This window comes from Antennarius striatus, chromosome 1, assembly GCF_040054535.1.
Source record: "Antennarius striatus isolate MH-2024 chromosome 1, ASM4005453v1, whole genome shotgun sequence".
Taxonomy (NCBI): Eukaryota; Metazoa; Chordata; class Actinopteri; order Lophiiformes; family Antennariidae; genus Antennarius; species Antennarius striatus.
The window spans coordinates 16,807,824-16,825,968 of NC_090776.1; positions in this window are offsets into that span (position 1 = coordinate 16,807,824).

Here is an 18,145-nt window from a genome sequence, read left to right on the forward strand (position 1 = left end):
TTTTGGACCATTAGCCAATGTGTTCATTAACTTTAAAATTCTCTTTGTACCAAAAACTAATTATGCATTAAAGTTAATATTGTTACCAATTACTGGCATGGTCAAGGTTGTAATATCTTTATCAGAAATATTTAACCATATGCAAATTTTTCTAAATATTCCATATTTTGTGTTTTTCCCATTGGAAGAAAAAGAGGGTTGTCATGGCAAATTCCATATAGACATATATAATAATAAAAAAAACTTTATATCTATGAATAGGGCTGAAGTAATGGAAAAGATCAGATGCACTGAAAGAAAAAAATATTTCTGTATGGCATGTTTTTTTTAGACTTTTATGAAATGTCAATTTTTTGTCTCTTTGGTTAAAGTGTTTAGAAAAGCTAAAATTCTCATTGTACCAAAAACTAATAATGCATTAAAGTTAATAATCCTACCAATTGTTGGTATGGTCAAGGTTGTAATATCTTTATCAGAAGTATTTAACTGTCCACTAACTTTTGGAAATATTCCACATTTTGTGTTTTTCCCATTGGAAGAAAAAGAGGGTTGTAATGGCAAATTCCATATAGACATATATAATAATGGAAAAACTTTATATCTATGGATAGGGCTGGAGTAATGGAAAAGATTGGTGCGTTGAAAGAAAAAAATATATGTCTGTATTACAATTTTTTTGAAGACTTTTATGAAATGTCAATTTTTTGTCTCTTTGGTTAAAGTGTTCAGAAAAGTTAAAATTCTCATTGTACCAAAAACTAATGATGCATTAAAGTTAATAATCCTACCAATTATTGGTATGGTCAAGGTTGTAATATCTTTAGCAGAAGTATTTAACTGTGCACTAACTTCTGGAAATATTCCACATTTCGTGTTTTTCCCATTGGAAGAAAAAAAGGTTATAATGGCAAATTCCATATAGACATATAAAATAATAAATACAACTTTATATCTATGGATAGGGCTGAAGTAATGTAAAAGATTGGTGCATTGAAAGAAAAAAATATATTTCTGTATTACAATTTTTTTTAACACTTTTATGAAATGTCAATTTTTTGTCTCTTTGGCTAAGGTGTAGAGCCATTTTAATCGGTACCTAAGGGTTAAAGAACCATAACAGACAATTACATCTCTCACAATCTATTAATAAAGCAGATACATTTAACCATGCTCGTTAGCAATTTAATAATTTTTTTAATATATAGTAAACTCTTACTTTTTTCTGAAATATTATTTCTGTTTGACTGATGTGCTGCCTTTTTTCATGCATTATGATCACTTAACTTATTGAAGACACACATTCTTTCATTTTCTCAACCCGCTTCATCCGCTTGCGCAGGTCGCGGGGAGCTGGAGCCTATCCCAGCTTATCTTAGGGCGTGAGGGCATGAAACTCCGGGTGCCATGCCAATGCAACGCGGAGCTACACACAGACACAAAAACAAGCACACGCACACACACACACCTATGGTCAATTTGGGACCGGCCAACTAACCTGCAGCGCATGTTTTTTGGAGGTGGGAGGAACCGGAGAACCCGAAGAGAACCCACGCAGACACGGGGAGAACATGCAAACACTGTGCAGAGTGGGACTCGAACCTGGAACCGCCTTGCTGGGCGGCGACGGCGCTACCCACTGCGCCACCGTGCCGCCCCTTTATGGAAGAAAATACTGCTTATGTTACCTTTTTATCTGACATAACTGGCTTTTGCCTCAGCTGCTTATAGATTCTCTCCAACATGACATGAAAATAAAATAGGAGGATTTCTTCATTGATAAAGGCTACATGCCTGAAGTTGCATTAATAAACAACCAACCAGAGATAATATTTTGCAAACCCAAATCGATTTTCATAAGGTTACATTCCTAATGTTTATATTCCAGCAACCTCTCTCCTGTTTATACAATGGTGGGTATTAAAAGGGAGATTAAATTTTACCCGCCTGAATATAATACAAACACAAAATGATGCTTCTATTTCCAGGGCAAACTGTGCATTGTCATTTATTTATGAGGGTTTTTTTTTGCCCTCCCTTCCTTTTCCTTTTCTCACCCAACAGTAAATATGGAAATTGTGTTTGTCAGTTTATGTGTGTACACAAACACATGCACGCATATCGATACATGCGCCTTTGTGTAGATATCTTTTAATGTCTGGCTTTTATACTGCATTGAATGGAAATTTGTGTTGTGCTTCTGCATGGATTCAGTGGGAGTAGCAGGGTCCTGTGGCTCATGCAACTTAAACTTCTACATAATCTATCAATAAGCACACTTCCTTGTCCTGGTGATGTATCAGCAGTCAATTATCAATCATCTGCCTCTGCAGACTGTCTCTCCTGCAGTGGCTCTCTCTCACCTTTCTTAAGATGCAGCCAGATTTTTATTGCTATTATTATAATGAGATGCCATTATCTTTCTGGAGTAGGAACAGGCCCACATTATTTTGTTGTTTTCACACAAACAGTACTTCAAGGTTAAAGAAATTCTGATTAGGAAGGAAAGTATTTCATTTTCATCTGTTCAAATTATGGGCATATAAATTATTCTTTCATAATTATTGGTTTCCATTGGTTGTAACCACTTCAGTTCTGATATGTCTCAATTTTCACTCTAAAAGGATAGTGCTGAAACAGCGTCTGATATTCCTCTCTTTTACTATATATAATGTATGTACGTGTTCATCTATCAAATGGATTCTAAGAAATCTTATCAGACCATAATAATGATAGCTCATCACAAATCAAAAATGAAGCAGTATCAAAGTTCTTTCTTACAGTAAAACTGTAATAAAACCATTGCTATCTGGCAATGATACATGAGAGTTTCACTGAAATCTTTTCCATTGATTTTTAAAATGCTTCATTTTGGCTTCATTACTCAGATATATTCTATTTGATGGCTCTCTTTATTTCTTTTCTCCACTATATTTATTTTAAAATATTTTCATTAAAATGTTTCATTTAATAACTGTAGAAAAATCTAATGGATCGCTATCCCCTAATTCCATTTCTGTCTAACACAAACATAAAAAGAGTGTTCTGTTAAACTATTGATTATTATAGTTTATATACAGTATACTTTCCAATTATCTAGTACAAATGCACGCCCATACAGAATAATATGAATGTTATATAGTAATATAGTGCGCCCTCGCACATTCGTGTATCAATGCTTGCGACTTTACCTCATTACGGATTTTTGGTAGGTAGTCATGTGATACCATACACGCATTCTATCGGCTGATGGCATCCGGAAGTGAGCTATGTTCCGTGAGTCTCGGACTTACATGAGACACAAAAGTGCTTTATACAGTCGATAAGAATGCGGGAAAAGGTAATACAGAAGATGGTTTAATATCAGTACATGGAAGGATTCATAAATGTTTAAATTACTGTAAATAATAAGATAAATAGTTTGTCCTTCTATTGCAGAATTTGTTAGTTGCTGTGGTTCTTGGAACGTATTAATGAGGGCGCACTTTACTGCTATTTGTGGAACATAAAGTGATATAACTCATGTCAGAGCAACCTGATCTTTATCATGTTATACTAATTAAACTCATATGTGAGTGTTTTTTTAATCATGTTTTACTAATTAAAGTTGTGTGTCAGTGTTCATTTATCACTAGTTTAGTATTTTTTTTAAGTTTAAGTATAAGTTTAAGTGGCCACATTTGATCAAATGGCAGAAAGCAGAAATTGATATTCCTACACTGACACATCTAATGTATTTTGACATGTTCTTACTTTTCCACATAGCTAGATTATTTTAACCTCAATGTGAGTCCTTGGTAACTACAGGGTCACATTGGGCCCACTTCAGCAAACTCCTGGACTCAGGTTTGAACCTGTTCAGCAAACACACAGTGCAGGGGCCATGAAAGCATCAAAATAATCCACCACAAATAACTAAATGTGAAACCCATTGGTTACTTACTCTCAATCTTAAATCAGAGCACTCACTGAGGCACCAGGTCCAAGGGTAAGATCTGCTTGAAAGCTATGCAAAATTTGGTCTTTCATTCTACAACATCCTTTCATGAAATCAAATACTGATGGAAAATCTTAACAGCTTTGCAAAATGACCACATACAAGCATTGGTGTCTTTAAGTCTCACAATTCAAACGGTAATAACTCTTCATTAGATCCTGTTGTTGATGAATTAACGGGTTCCTTGAATACATGTGCTTTTTAGCGATCTAACTTTAGTCTCCGGTTGGCCATACTGTTATTTTAAAGCTGTGTTTTCCACAGAGAACTGTCAACGTAGTACCTTTGGAAACTATACATAGCCCATAATAAGTGCACAGAAACTAGATCTGTTTAGCATTTCCACCACAGACAGTATTATATAGATGGCTGTTACTGGGATTCAGGCTATATATTCACTTTTCCAGCAGTTGGGAAACAACACAGGAGCCTTTTGGCCTTGGGAAGCTGCTGCATTTATTAACTGTCACACTGTTTATTGCTGATTGTGTTCTACATTATTTCCGTACTGCCAACTTACAAAGTAATATTTTCCTCTGCTTTGTTTGCATTCATGGTCACGTTTCTGCTGCCTCTCTCTCTCACTTTGCTAACCACAAACATTCTACACATGCGTTTTGTATTTTTTCTTCTCAGTATGTGGTTCTTTATTACAGCAAATATACAAGCATTATTTGAATTAAAGGCTGAAGGCAGAATGATCAGACTGCTGAAAACAAGACATTTGGGAGAGCCTACATCAGTGTGCAGACTCTTGGTGGTCCAATGTTTCTACTCCACTTTTAGGCATGGATCCATCTACAGTATATACCTCAATCGAGGGTTAACAAAAATTTAAAGCAACAGAGTTGTTCTGTTGGTGGTAGCCATTGCTATTTATGACAGTGACTACTGGCTTAAGACTTAATTCCCAACCACTCTAATTATTTTTTCTTAACCATTTGGGTTGATACTGGCTACCTACCAGGAGGTTCCCTGCCTCCCATTACCACTGTACCGTTTCAGATTATGTACATATGGTTAATATATTCCACTTATAATTCACTTTTAGGATAAATACAGTCAATTTTCTCTTCAATTAAGGTGTGGGAGTGATGTAAAAATGACCTTTATTTGGAGGTAATTGTGCAGTCCCGGTGCAAATGCTGATTGTGATCTCTCTATAGAGTGCTGGTTCAGCAGGGTTCCATCATGTTCCTCATGGTCCTCTCTCTCCTCCCAAGGTGTCCTCTGGCTGCGCTGGCCTCTCTTTGAAGGTTCCTTTGCTATAATGGAATCACTACATACACTTCCTGGATGAAGCACTAATTCCACACTGATAAAGATCTCCCTTCCTCTCATTTCATAAGTCTTCCACCAGATACGAAGCAGCACTAGATTAGATGTGTCACTCCAACCCGCCTCATCCCCTGGAACACAAAAGTCCTCACAAGACCCATGGAAAAAAAAGGGAAATTAATTTAATTGTTATTCAAGTGTGGGTGAATAAGGGGGAGAGCTGCACATCGGGGTGGAGACTGTTTCCTTTTCTCTTCGTGACTACAAAAGAAAGGTTCTTCCTTTAAAATCAGGAAATGTGTATCACATTGAGGAAGACAGGCTGGAGGTCATCTTTAATATCTGTTAAATTCAGGGTGTAGCTGTCAGATGTGTCAGAGATCCTCCTCTTCCTTACTAAACTAAGACAGGAGGGGGTTAGTTATGATAATGAAACACTGCGTGAGCGTATGCAGGTGTGAGCACACTTCCTCATGCTTCTAGCCTAATGAAAAGTTTACAAAAGAGATGGGGGTTTAGCTGCAAATCCTCCACCACAAGGGGTCTGCTATCAGCTTCTACTGCAGACACGTCGTATAACATTCTAATGGATTAATGAATACTCATAATATCTCTCCTAAGTAATCTTCTATCATTTATTTCCTTCTATAATTCTACATCTACAAGTTAAACACAGTCAAAGCTTATTTTAAAGAATAAAAATACTCTCACTATGACAGCTTTTTACACTGCATATTCTTATTCTTAATTCTTTCATTTAAGTACATACAACTGCACCACAACCAACAATGTTTCTTTTGGTTTTAGAGAAAGAAACATGTTTTTAAATAATCAACAAAGCTAACTAAGTCTTGAGACAAAAATATCTGTGAAAGGGAAAACAAATATAATAATTTGCTGACATTGAGGCTTTAACCATAAAACCTTTGTAATTAAGGACCATTACCTAATATATCCACTGTGGTGACAAAAAAAATAAAATCAACAACTGCTCAAACAATAGAGGCCAAGTTTAGGCTATATTTGTCCAACAGCCCTGTTGTATTTCTGGTGATGAAGGGTCACGTTTCTGCCAATTTGAATGACATGTTGTGTCATTTGTGTCTCGACTCCTCCGCTTTTTCTTCCTTCTTCCTGTTCCTTTGTGCTGGGTAAAGGGGACTTCCCTCCAGATGTGGACCTTTTCATCTTCTCCAAAAGCAACTTGATCAAAGCTTGAGAAAGTAGAGAAAAACCTCTGTTGTGCCATGGCCCCATCATAGCAGTAGTAAAAGTGCCCATCACAGCATGTTTGATTTAAACATCCCCATCACCTTGTCAGTTTGATTCTGAGAAGTAAAATAGCATCAAAGTAATTTCATTTCATACGAAAATAAAACAATTGCAACTCCAGGACTCATATGTAGATGTTTTGCATGTGTGAGAAAGTCTTGTCCTTAGTTAAATCCAATGAAATTAAGCCTGAACATTTACATTTCACATCGTTGCGATGGTCAGAACCTCTGATACCCTGAACTACCTTGTTGACCGCAACCGCAGAGTAATCCATAACGTCTAGCAGGTGTAGAGTTGCATGTTTCTATACGTTGAAAGATATTTTGATTTCTTTTTATTTATTTAGTTTTTGCCTGGTCACCAATAATTGTGAAACTTCAGCTAGTTTTTCTGCCTGGACACAGGAGCTGTCAGGCATCATATTTCCCTCTGGTTCAAATGTGCTGTGTGCTTTGATAATAGATTGAGGGAGCTCAGGTGACCAAGCTTGAAAGACTTGTGGGTAATGGTGGGACACTGCAGCACTTTATAATGAAAACAGCAGTTTGTGTGTTTTAATTTGGCTGTAATTTTGTTTGTCTCTGCTGCGTTTTAGCCCATTGCTAACCTTTTTTTTTTTTTAATGAGGCCAATAATTCAGTTACATTTCCGCAAAAGTCTCCTAAGGACTGCTGACCAGGACAGAGATTTAAATGTTTGATTAGTTGTTGGCAATCAGTTTTACTTGACCTAAAATCTGTTACAACAAAATAAAACAAACAAAAACTTTCTTCTTCACTTTTTAATTTTACTGATATGTTCATAACCCAGATATTCTTAATGCATTCTTTTATTGTATGTAACCTAGATCATTAAGCCAGAAATATCTTTAGAGCTGATGGAAGGAGGCAAAACCAGGACAATGTTGTGCCAACCAATTTTCCCGCAGATAAGAATTCACTACTAAATGTTGCACCGTACAAACAAACAAAACAGGAAAATCCTGGTCTGCCTTTTGTTTGTTTGTTGTATTTTCAGATTGCACACAGATTAAACATTGTAAATGAATGTGATAATTAACTCGGGCTGTGTGAGTGTAGGCACTGGTTTATCTACTTGTTTGTCTCAGATGAAAGGAGCATATTTTCTATAAAACAAAAAATGGAATCCTAGTCAGTGCATCATACCCACTTGTATACAATAGTCTCCCATGGGGGCTCCCCTCTCTGTTTGTTAGTGTATTTGCAAAGGGAGACTCAAAATAACCTACCTTCTCAAATAGAGCACCATCTACAGGCAAACTGTGCTAGGAATGTGTTCACAGCAGCCGGCTTTACTTCGCAGATCTGGAAACAGCTTTTTATTCTAAAGCTTTATTCAGACTTTGTCATCCATCTGTGTTTGTTCTCTGCTGCCTTGCTTGAAAGAAAGGAAAACTTTTCTTTTTTTTCTTTCTCCACGTACAGTATTGGCATGCACAGGCCTAGATTATTTTTTGGAGTATGAATAGTCATTGAAAGCATGGGAGTTTATTGAATCAAGCTGCTGGTTGAGCTGATGTGTTATTTTACATTATTTATTTTAACCTTTAATTATATACTATTTAGATGCAAAATGTCGTTGATCAATGATCAAGTTTAGGAAATTCATTTATTCATTACTTGAAATAACACACACTCTCTTGTGAAAATTTTATGGCAATGTATTGTGAATAAGTTCACACACTCACATGGATGCTCAAAAAATGCTGGAGAGTAAATGTGCTTGGCCCATCCCTGCAGGGGATCAAGTGGCTTAAAATGGCTTAAGGTTAGCACTAGATTTCAGAAATGGCAAAAAGCACCAAGTACAAACATTAGCCTATTCTGTTCAACTTGATTAGTGTCCCATTCTCTCAGGTATTGAGTCTCATTTTGGCATAATAAAAAATCATTTAAAAATGCAAAAGTTAAAGAGTGGATTTTTTTTTTTTTTCTGAATGAACGTCAAAATTGATGTGTTTTATTCTTAGTGTATGTCTCATTTATTTACCAAGTATAGTGGCAATCCTGACACCAAAGAAAAGCATCAACCAAAGGGAAAACAAACAATGTAATGTCACAGGTGTGGACTTAAAAAATATTACACCAGAGGAGAAATTCTAATTCAAAGTTTTAATAAAAAACAAAATCCGACACCAGAGAGTCAGGAGATCAGGCAGAAAAATCAGACAGGGAATGGACAAACAGCTAGAATCCAAATTCACAAGTAATTCAAGAACAAGAATGTCAGCGAGTAACACAAGTCACTAATAATCTAGCAACAAACTGAGGTTTGAGTAGAGGATAAGTAGGGTGGAGTGTGACTGGAGCTGGGATGCAGGTGGCTGCAGCAACACAGGTGACAGGAAAGAGCTGACTGAGTGGGGGTGAATTCAGGATTTTGAGGACAAGAGGGAAAACTGGAACTGGTACCATGACATGCAGAGCTAAAAACAAATAAACAAAATCCCTTATTTCTGCATATGTCACACAGATGTAGCTAATCAAAAAGGTGTGTGCTGTTTCTTTTGCGGTTTTTCTGTCATTTGATGGCAGGTGCATTATTTATTATTATTAATGCAATGATGTGCAGCGGCACGGTGTCGCAGTGGGTAGCGCTGTGTCCGCACAACAAGGCGATTCCAGGTTCAATTCCCGCTCCGCGCGGACTTTCTACGGCTTCCTCCCACCTCCAAAAACATGCGCTTCAGGTTAATTGGCCATTCCAAATTGCCCGTATAGTGTGTGAGTGTGTGTGTGCGTGTTTGTCTGTGTCTCTGTGTGTCTCCGCGGTGTACTGGCGTTACGCCCGGGGTTTACCCCGCGTCACGCCCGTCACGCCTTCAGTCAGCTGGGATAGGCCACAGCTTCCCGCGATCTGCCACAGCAGATGAAGCGATAGAAAATGGATGGATGGATGAATGATGTCAGTTCTTGTGAGCTTAAGAACAATTTTAAGTGCTACAGAGGCACCTAACGTGAAAATTAAAGTTGGTGCGTATAAAACCACCACTTCAGTAAGTTTTGGCCACTGGCAGCTTTTGCAAAAATAAAACAAAAAATTGTCCCACCATGATTTGAAACCTTGTGAAAACTACAGAAGCATGAGCCAAATATTAACAATAATTTACCAGTTGACAATTTTCTGGATACACCTCATTTTATGCCGTTAGTCATGTAGACAACAAATCCTGCGTGTCTTAACTGACATAAGGTGACAAATAGTCAAATGTAGATCGCAGAGATGGAAACAGATTTAGATTACAATACATCACCGCTTTGAAGCGGGATGTAACAAACCTCTGTGGTGCTCTCCATATGACGCTCCATTACACTGAGTTAGTGACCTTTATAATCAAAGCTTATGCTAATTACACAGATATTATTAGACTGCTGAGAGTCTGAGCTCAAATATATTCTATCACTGTCTTCATAGAATTCACACATCACAGGATTGTCACCGAGAAGGTGGACCAATAAATGTCACACAGAAAAATAGTGGTGATTAAGCCGTTGTCTTTGTTTTGAAACCTCACCGGCCTGTGGTTAACAGCTAAGTCACTTTGAGGCGACAAATATACATGAATTTGTAGAATACTGCAAGGCACGCATCACAAGCCAACACATGAAGAATTTACTTTTTCTCTCAGTGTATTTTAGATTTCACTTGCAGGTTGTTGTTGTTGTTTTTTTCAGTGCGCTTCCTCTGCTTCCTTGTAACCATATCTTCATCCCTTGTGTTTCCTATTAGAAAATGGAAATAATGCCTGGGTGGTCTATGTTTACAGGCCACTCAGAAATGATCTGAGTGGGAATAAATTGTTATAGACACAAAAGAGGGAATAAAAAAATCTGTATGACAATACAATATTTTAATATGTTGTGTTTGTGTTGATTTAGATGATTTTGTTCCTTTCACTGCTTCTGAATGTTATTTTCTTTATGTTATGTGCCTGTGATGCGTTTTTGTCATGCTGACCTTTAAGGTAGAGAAGAATCACACAGCAGGGGATATCTACTCAGGACAGTGATACAATGAAATGAATTATACCCAAGAATGTTTAGACATGTTAATAGCTAAGTGAACAATCAAGATGCCAAAGCAAGATGTAGAATATTCCAATATGATTTAATACTGGTAATTATTTTATATGTGGTTATTTTTTTCACCACTGATGTTAAAAGTACATCGTGTATATTTCCTTTTTTAATTTTTTTTGGTTGTATATCGTATATATGTTTCCAAGGCATCAAACACTTTAAATACACACACACACACACACACACACACACACACACACACACACACACACACACACACACACACACACGCTTGGATCTAAATTGAACACGCCAGCATGGAGTACGCCAATTACATCACTGGCCCAATTAAAATAAAACAACATGACTCTTTCAAGCTGTCCTGTAGGGGAGAGAGAAAATGAGGAGGGGAGAGAAAAAATAGCAATAACATATACCGATCCAGTCAGATCACTGAGATGTTCATTTTAATTAAAAAATTGGATTCACTGCAGTTGATTCCAAACTAGTCCCCCGTGGCTCAACGAAGAAGACAATTATAACGATTTCTAAGCAAGTCTGAGTTCCACACCATCCTGTGATAATGTCACTTTAAATAATTTAGTCCTGTGCATATTGGATGTTTGACAATTGATAATGTTTGAATATGTTTGTATTGACATGACATGCGCGGCCAATTTCATTTATGTCTCAAATGTATATTTTTAGTTTTCTGAAAACGAGGTGAGTCACAAAGCTAAACAGTTTGACGGTTGAGCGGACAAAGGATTGCAGTAGTGATTGATATCTTGACATCACCAATCAACACACTCACATATTTTTACCTAACATCCCTGTATGACCTTGATGTTAGTCAAATGTCATGTCTGGCAGAGTGATATTATCTACCAACCATGACGCGTGTTACTGTGGTTGTATTTATTAAAATATATGGACTTGTTATCTGAGGGTATGGATTATGAAAGTGATTTGGATATGGATTACTATTGTGATGAGAGTACAGAGTGTTTTCATGATGAAGGTTGAGTTGCTAAAGTATTATAACATTTTTTTTTAATTAGCAGTTGAGTTTGGCATTTTTCTTTGCACTGTTTCCTGTTCTTTACTGCTACATACACAAAACCTGGTTCATATTTAGGTCTGGCCGATACATTCTACTGTACTTGTTGGATGTCTTCATCTTTTAAACTCCACAGCTGCAGTTTGTGACTTCAGGGTTCTGTTACATTTCAAAATCTTGTTTTTGCACTGTGGGTTTAGTTAGCTTGGAGAAAGACAGAAAGAGAGAGGAATAGAAGTTGTATAGAAAATGGGGCCAGGGAGAGAGAGATAATTATTCCAGCTGTTTTGTCTTGAACGTACAGTGTGCCCTCGTTCCTCGCGGGTAATGCGTTCCAGGAACCACACGCAATTAAGGAATCCGCAAAAGAACGACAAACTATTTATCTTATTATTTAAAGTAATTTAAATGTTTATGAACTCTCCCCATACTGATATTAAACCACCTTCTATCTGTATTACCTTTCCACACTCTTATCGACTGTTTAATAGACTTTTGTATCTCATGTAAGTCCGACAATCACGGAACATAGTGCACTTCCGGATGCCATCAGCCAATAGACTGTGCGTACAAGATCATGTGACTGCCTCCCAAAAATTCGCAATGAGGTTAAGTCACGAGCATTGATGCGCGAATGCGCGAGGGCGCACTGTATTACTCTTTCTCTCTGTCATATTGCAGATCGCTGGAACTGGAGATCACTGCCTAAGCATTAAGATGCATCCGTATACTGTATGTGCATCACTTTATTAGCTGTGTTTTATACTTTATGTGAATGTTAAATCCAGATTATTACCAAACATCATGAAGGTGTCATCATTGAGGGAATCCACACATGGCGGTAGTAGAGAGCTCACTGCTACACCTGTTTACAGATTTCAGAAAACTATCTTTGATTATGCAATGGTAAACTAAACTTTGATTGTAAAACTTATGAAGTGATCTTTAAATAAATATTATTCAATGGAAATAGCTCCGGCTGTACAGTGTGCTGGTATTCCAATGTGAAGCAGAACCTTCCATGAGAGCACCAGCTATTTTTGTTGGCTTTGACAAGACCTACTGGAAGTCCAACTGAAAGGTCCTCACTGGCAAATATGAAAAACCAAAAAACGCTCAAAACAAAACATGAACTACACCGAGACAAAGGTGCACACCTGCATACACAGATGCCAAGAGACGGGAACAATTCGGGCATTATGTTTAACATTTTTCTTTCTGCCTGTTCTTTTCTTTGAGAGCAGGCTAAGATAAATATTCACTTATTAAAGCATAACTGGAATTGACTGTGTCATGCATCAGGATAATAACTGAAAGCCATGGTTCAATACAGCAGAGTTGGGACAGGGTTTGCTAATGGAAGAAGTGACGTGGTTGCAGCCCAGATGTCATTCATCAGACCGCACACTGTTCGTTAGGAGCTACAAAGCCCTGTCGTCTCACACACTGAGGCTCATATATTAACCCTAGGCAATGGCACCCACTGGATTATGGAAATAACAGATTCAGGAAAATAGGACACCGATAGGCCATCCATGTGGAAAAGATTGGTGTCATGAGAGTGTTGCAGATACGTATGACTGCGAGGGATGTGGCAGGGTTTTTTTTTTCTCGTGAAGATCTATCTAGCTGCTGTTGCGCCTGAAGAGCAATGGGTTACATCAGTAGAAACCTGTGCCAGACGTTATGATCCCATTTATTACATTCCTGCCCACCACTAATAGGGCACGATAACTGTGGTCTTCATGTTTTGCGTCACTGAATGAACTCAATGTCATTCATAAAGATCTAATAAGAGTCTTAATGTCTGTTCATTTTTTCACCATGGAAAGTGCTAATAATACTGAGATGTGACAAAAAAGAATATTACAGGCAGACTCTCAGAATGAAAAGATAACAAGAGAGAACCTATGGTTCATAAGGATTATGGCGCATAACATTTTTCAACTCCATGTTAACACACAATCAAAGGCTTGGTCTCCTCAGAAGAGGTTTGGTGTAATTATGCAGGATATTGCTTGCTGATAAGTTTGTTTAATGCAACTATCATGTATGGTAGTCAGTCAAACCTGCTCTGCAGCTTGTAAGGAAATTAGACTCAGTAGGTCCTGCCTTCAAGTGTCTCTGCATAAAAACAAAATACGTGAAAAACATTGTAGTGTTCAGATGTAGTCTTTACTGGTATAATAACAATCATTCATTCATTCATTTATTCATCTTCAAACCTGCTTTCTCCGCCATCGTTGGTCACGGGTACTGGAGCCTTTCCCAGCCGCGAGGCAGGGTACACACCGGGCATGATGCCAGTGCACCCTGGGGCCACATGTAGACACACAGACACACTCACACCTACAGACAATTTGTAAAGCCCAATCTACCTGAAGTGCATGTTTTTGGAGGTGGGAGGAGGCTGGAGAACCCAGAGAAAAACCCACGCAGACATGGGGAGAACACGCAAACTCCGCACAGAGCGGAACTCGAACTGGGAACTGCCTTGCTGTGCGGCGACAGTGATACCCACTGCTGCATAATAACAATAATAAAGCTGAATATTTAATGGAACAAGCAAATATGATCATGGATGAGTTAATACTTTAGGTTTTAATCACATTAGGATAGATCACATTTGTCAACTTCATCCCTCGACGTCTATCTCTCTCCAAGGCGCAGCAACAGAGAAGCAAATAAACTTTCCATTACCTTAAATCACTCATTATAATTATAATAATTCAAATTATTGAATTATAATTTATATGTAATTATAATTATTAGATATATATTTTTGTGTGGAGATTGTCAGAAAATTTTGAGAAAATCTAGTTACAAAATTACTTAACTGTAGTTTCCTCTTCAATATCATGTGTCTGTCCAAATGTCCTCTTCTGAATAATCCCCTGGACCATGATAAGCACTGAATGTTTCTCCTACACTACCTCATAGTGTGAGCATGTCAATGCAGTGTGTCCAGACCTGTGGACAATAGAGGTTGACATGACAGGATGATTCAGGTCGCGCGAACGGGGTGCTCTGGCTCTGCACACACAAAGAGCTTGAGCCTGTCCTATATCCAGCACAGCCCCAGGGTATATGTGATGTCACATGCACCCACCCTGCAACAAAGGTAGTGTTTAGTCAGCAGTTTGTAATGCCCATGGTTTGGTTTACTCCCCCATCCACAAAGGGCCTGAATGCCCACAAGGCTGTTGGGGATCTATGGACCAGACCTCTGTTGAGCAACAGGTGTGTTGTGACAAGATTGAGGGTGGAAAGCAATTGAAAATAACCATTCATTGAACCAGTCATGTAACATATATTTTTTTCCATACAAGTTGTGAGCCAGTGGACCAAACTTGCAGCACTCACATCTCTCTCTCTCGTGCAATGTTGTTCAGAATAGAACTGGTGTAATGCATTCAGTTTGGAGATAAGGGAATGAAAGCCTTCTTTGCCTGCATGTGATGAATCTTACCTCTTCATGCAGCTGAAATGGTTTTTGATGCTGAAATTATTCTCTCTTACCAACAAGAAGGTAATATTCTTCTGCTCCAACTTTACACTGACCAAAATGTAATTGCTCCATGATGTTTGGATTGAAGACACACGCAACATTCAGCATGTCCAGCTGTAAGGGAGTCTTATAAAACTGTTAGCTGAAGATTGACAGGCAGTCATTGGGATAAAAATGACTCTTAAATATGTTGACAGGTTTTGTTTGGGAATGCAAATTACTAGTGTCAAGGCTGGAAATCCAGTTTAGATGAGACATTATAAACACCAGGGGACACTGTCTCCCCAGCTGCCAGGGCTGTTTTGAGAGCTGCCAGTACATCAAATAAGTTTCATTCACCAGTTACTCTGCCAACTTTTACTCCTTGACTAAATAACTTGAGGGGACCTTAAATTCTCTTTGTTAAGGTTTAAAGTTTGATTTCAGGAAAAATCTAAGCAAAGAACTTCAAATTTATATCTACAAAAAATAAATGTCTACTTTATTTTATTATTTATTTTTCTTTCTATTTCGTCTTCCATCTTACACCATCTGTCCATTGATTTTTTTTTTTTCCATCAGAGTAACAGCATTTGTGGATCACACAAGGTCACTGTGGTGATAAGCAATGATGTTTGGGGAATGGGGGGTGGGGTGGACGTTGGGGGCATAGAGTGGTCTAGATGGGTGAGCATCAGGAAGTATCACTTTACATCATCAGCGAGTCTCTATCTTGCCGTGGCAGCAGCACGACTCTACAGATGACAATGTTTGTCTCTTTGTCCTTCAGTCAAGGTCCCAAGAGGATGAATCCTACTCCTATAGGTGATCCCTCAACTTCTTCCCTCTTCCCCCCATTCAATGGATAGTCTACCTCCTTCTGCTCCACCATAAAGTTTGCATTGGTTTGTGCCAATAAAGAGTCATACTTAGCAACAGCATGTTTGCCACTGTGACCATATAATGTTAGTCACGGTTAGCTCGATGAAGTCACATTTATCACAAGAAGAGAGACAAAGCTTACACTGTCTGCTTCTTCGCCATTAAAATATTCTGAATGCATTCATGGACTTTTGCTTAAACAATTAACAGCAAATTTAATCTACTGTGGAGTTTAGCTTTTTGGTGGAATCATTTGCTTGAAACATTTTCTATAAAGCAAACAGGCACAAAAGGGGAATCTTCACCATCCTTTATTTTCTATCCCTCCTCCAGCTGAACATCCCTTTAGATTTGATTTGGGGCTGGAATAAGTCCCCGGGGAGAGATTTTAATGTGTGTAAATGAATCAAATTTCATGGCATGTACTCTCTGTGTATTTGAGCACAGCGCTGTGATTTAAGCTGTGCTTAACAACTGTATATCAAAAGACGCTGGAATGCTGACCAGATGCTTCCAGATGCATTAGATCAGTTTCCTCTCTGGAAGTGGAGGCAGCATCAGTAGCAGTGTGGATTTCAGTGACTGAGCTGAGCGTGGATTCTAAATGGATCTGTGACTCCCTTCCAGCTCCTTGCCAGGACTGTCCTGTTTGGCAAGTGTGTGGCAGGGTTATTAGATAAGGAGACAGACAACTCTGGCCCCTCTTAACATCCCTCTCAGCAGGTGAAAATAAAATCATTTTACTCCCTTTGTGAAACAGAACAAGAAAAAGCAAATGACTACACGTGGAGCAGTAGTGCGGCAATGGACCTGCGGCACAGTCTCATCTGATTCAAGACTTAGGCTAAATGAGGTTTCAGTTTTTTCATCTTGCCAGTGATTCACACGGTCACATAATCATTTAGCATGCATGTTTTACAAGCCTTTGTAGTCACCAAGCGTCATCAAAAGAATGGTCTATGATCTTTTCTATTGCACAGTGCTGTTTTAAATACACTGATCATATTTTCCACTTGACTGAGAAGCCTGTATAATGAAAGTATGTTAACCTACTTAACTGAGGTCTGTCTTCTTGGTGCCCCAGCTTCTCATTCAGGTTTAACACGTTATTCAAATTTGAACAAATTTCACGTTGTCAATTCTGTACACAAGGAATAGCAACCATAATGAAACCTCATTTTCAATCAGTATTCCAGCTGTAATATTCTAGCCTCTTGTAATTACCTGGAATGCCAGCTGCAGGCCTGCTGCTAATACAAAGCCTCAACAAACAGGCTTTTTCCTAACCCAGCTAGCCCTGGGACTAATTATCATCTTATGGAAATGTGGCTATTTCTGCAACTTCCATATCCCTAATTATTTCTCTTATTCCAATATCAGCCTGGCTTTGATGTCTCAAATTCTGTATTTAAATAGTGTAAGATTCCTATTCTTTGTGCCTTCTGAGGATTGTTCATGTAAAATACATGGACTAAGAGTGGGTATTACGAGGGCCTCCAGGGGCTGGACACACCAGGTCCACAGCCTCCTTGAGTTTCTTTCTTTTCCCCTTTTTCTCTCCTCCTTATTGGGGTATCTGCTGGGAGAAGGGGGACAAAGGTAATATAGATGCAACTTGCAAGAATATTGTGGTTGTGCAAATGCATCTTTGTCTGGTATCTATGGTCTTGTTACCAAGGGACGAGGACAATGCTCACAATGACAGGTCAATACATTTTTTATGAATGTCCTCATCTAAAACAGTCTAACTTTCTAAACCATTTGAAGTAACTGTTTCATATGTACAGTAAGTATATTTCTTCTTTTAAACACCGTATTTCTTATTGGTCAAATTGACAGGTAAAATTTCAAGAATCTTTTGCACAACTGAGAGTCAGGTTTCTAACAAGAAAATGTCAAGTGGTGATCTGGTAGATGTCCTGACACCAACTTGGCAGACAGTCTTGGTCAATCATTATTTTCACTGTTGACTAATCAGCAAATCATTTTGTTTCAGATCACAATTTGTCAGAGCCCAAAGAAACATATTCAAATTCTTCTCCTATGGACCAAAACACAGAAAAAAAACCTAGATCCACACAGCCAATAGATGACAAAGATGCTGGAAAGAGCAAATGTTTGAAAATATT